Genomic DNA, 2694 nt, shown 5'->3' with positions numbered 1-2694 from the left:
CTGTCCGGTCAGTACCTAGATGGGAGACCATATGGGAAAGCTGGGTTGCTGCTGGAAGAGGTGTTAGTGAGGCCAGCAGAGGGCACTCAACCTGTTATCTTTGTGGGTCCTAAAACCCCAGTATATTGATGGGGGATTCTATACTTCTCAGTGAGTGCTGTCTTTTGGATGAGATGTTAAACCGAGGTTCTGACTCTCTGTGGTCATTTAAAATCCCAAGATGTCCTTCAAAAAGAGTAAGGGTTTAACCCTGGCATCCTGGCCAAGTTTGCCCACTTGGCCAAATTTGCCCATCATGGCCTCCCAACCATCCCCATATGATAATTGGCTTCATCATGCTGTCTCCTCTCCACCAATCAGCTGGTGTGTGGTGTGTGGTCTGGCACAATATGGCTGCCGTCGCTTCATCCAGGTAGATGCTGCACGCTGGTGATGGATGAGGAGAGTCCCCCTTCCGTTTTGTAAAGCGCTTTGAGCGTCTAGAAAAGAGCTATATTAATATAAGGAATTAATATTAAGTAATTAGCTTTCATTCATGTAGAATATATATAATTTTATTGTTTATTTGTATCTTTGTCTTCATTTTAATTATTGTGTATAATGTGCATACTTTTGACATTTTTATTAGTTTTTTTTAACGCATATTTTTTATTCCTTCGTATAACGTTTATACCCATTCAGGTTGTAGTTATTTTAATTTCAAGTTAAACTTGGTCTAAACATATGCAGCTGAAATTAAACTATTTTAAGTTTTGTATATTTCAGAAATTGTATTAATTTATAGGTCAGATATTTTTCAGGTTTGCCCAGACTTGAAGAAGCAACTTTGTCATTTTGTGAGCTGGAGCAGATCAGCTTAAGTGTGTTCAAATGAGATCTATCTAAAAAACAAACAAGCAAGTGCAGTTTCCCCCATGGCCTGCCCTCAGGTCTGAAGATCCTCTTTCTGGGCCACAACAAGACACACAGCTTGCATATGGAGCTCCTGAAGGCCCTCCAGAAACAACCAGATGAGCTCCTGCATTCAAACATGACATTTCTGGAAAAGCTTGATTGTCTGTAAGTGTTGACAGCCCTCACAAGACAATGATTTGCTAGATCATTCCACAAGACATGTTTAAAAAATTTGTTTAAAGAGATTTGAACCATGAAACCAACCATTTTAAATAACAAAGCTGTACAATTAAACCAAACTGAGTCAATTAATCCAAATCCAAACCGAGTGAAGTGTAACGTAAGTTTGGCTTTATATTGGCTTATATTTTTATCTGTCATGTTATTAATATTACAAAAGCAAGCGAGCAAAAGCAGTGCACACTTTGAGGAGTTAACCAGGCGATGTATACTCTGTTGAAATAGTTGGGTTAAAAATACCCCAACCTATAACCCAACTTTAGGTTATTATAGCTCCTTCTCAAATATAGGTTATTTTTAACCCAATGCATTGGGTTATCTAATTTAACCCAATGCATTGGTTTATTTTGATTAAATGTTGTTCCATTCTGGTATTACTATTGCTACTATTACCAGTGCTACTATTGATTTTATAATAATGGCTGGCTAAATAAAAAAAGTATAAAAATATTGAAAATGCTTTATTTCCATTTCATTTTAGTTCCAGACACTTTTGTTAAAATAAATCAGGAATTACAAACAATGAAGAACAAAGTGCAGACAGTTATATACTGTGCAAGCAGAAAATCATGTACAGAATATGGAGCTCTGTGTGTGCTGTAGAGGCTGTCCAGCAGCAACAGCAGGCTTCACTCAGTGTCCACAATGTGCAATACATTTTAACCACATCCAAACGCTTCGAAAAGATGGTCTTGGAGGGTAAAACGGATATAAAAACCACGACACAGAGGTAATTTGTTAAAAAAAAAAAAAAACAACAAAATTATTGCGTTATAGCTTAAATCAACTTTATAATGCAAAAACAACATTATGCACGCACAATACAGCTGTTTTGTGTCAGTTAAATCAGTTGATAGTAGAAATTCTAAATTTTAACCCAACTGGCAACTGGTTAAGTTATTAAATAAACACCCAAAATAAAGGTTAAAAATAACCCAACAAAGCGCCAAATATTTAACTCAACTGGTTGAGTTATTAATAAATAACCTGATAAAGGATAAAAATAACCCAACAAGCACTAAATATGTTTAACTCAACCATTGGGTTAAATAAATAACTCAATGTTTTTTTAGAGTGCATGTAATGTAAGCTTCTTTTCGAAATATTTACATACATATTTAAATTTAACGTTAATATTTTTGAAGTAAGGAATTTGTTAATAGATAAAGTGTTAAAATAGTATGTGAAATATAAAGTTGCAGTGTTGTCTGAAATAATAATTTAATAAGCGTTAAAAGTTGTTTCAATGAAAAAAAATTACATAGATATATAAAGTATATTTTAAAGTAAAAAAGCTGAACGTTTTATATTTATAAATCAAGTTAATATGATTTACACATATTCTATTACCGGAACAGCAGCCAATCACATTTCACCATCTCACGAATGCTAAATCAGTGTATTTGATTTAGTTCTGAGATCAGCCTTCGAGTGTTCTTCTCCCATAAGTCTCTTCCAGGGCAGTCCTTAAAACCGATCTCAGAACAGCGCTTTGCATGACCTGCTGACGCTCTCTCATCTGTCCAATCAGAAAGCTCCATGTCACACAGCAGCGGGTTC

At 35.2% G+C, this 2694-nt stretch overlaps 1 long non-coding RNA gene across 1 annotated transcript in view; it reads left to right on the top strand.

Moving 5' to 3' along the window:
- The window catches only part of LOC147839442 (uncharacterized), a 5682-nt gene extending 3782 nt beyond the window's left edge, over positions 1 to 1900 (top strand). Inside the window, exon 2 of the long non-coding RNA XR_015519160.1 lies at positions 930 to 1900. This is a non-coding gene — a long non-coding RNA (uncharacterized LOC147839442). The remainder of the gene's footprint in view (positions 1 to 929) is intronic.
- Positions 1901 to 2694: the final 794 nt, after the last annotated feature.

The sequence above is a fragment of the Danio rerio genome, chromosome 20 (assembly GCF_052040795.2).
Source record: "Danio rerio strain M-AB ecotype USA chromosome 20, GRCz13ab, whole genome shotgun sequence".
NCBI lineage: Eukaryota > Metazoa > Chordata > Actinopteri > Cypriniformes > Danionidae > Danio > Danio rerio.
Note: the sequence above shows the minus strand (reverse complement) of the source record. Positions and strands in the feature narration are given on the sequence as shown.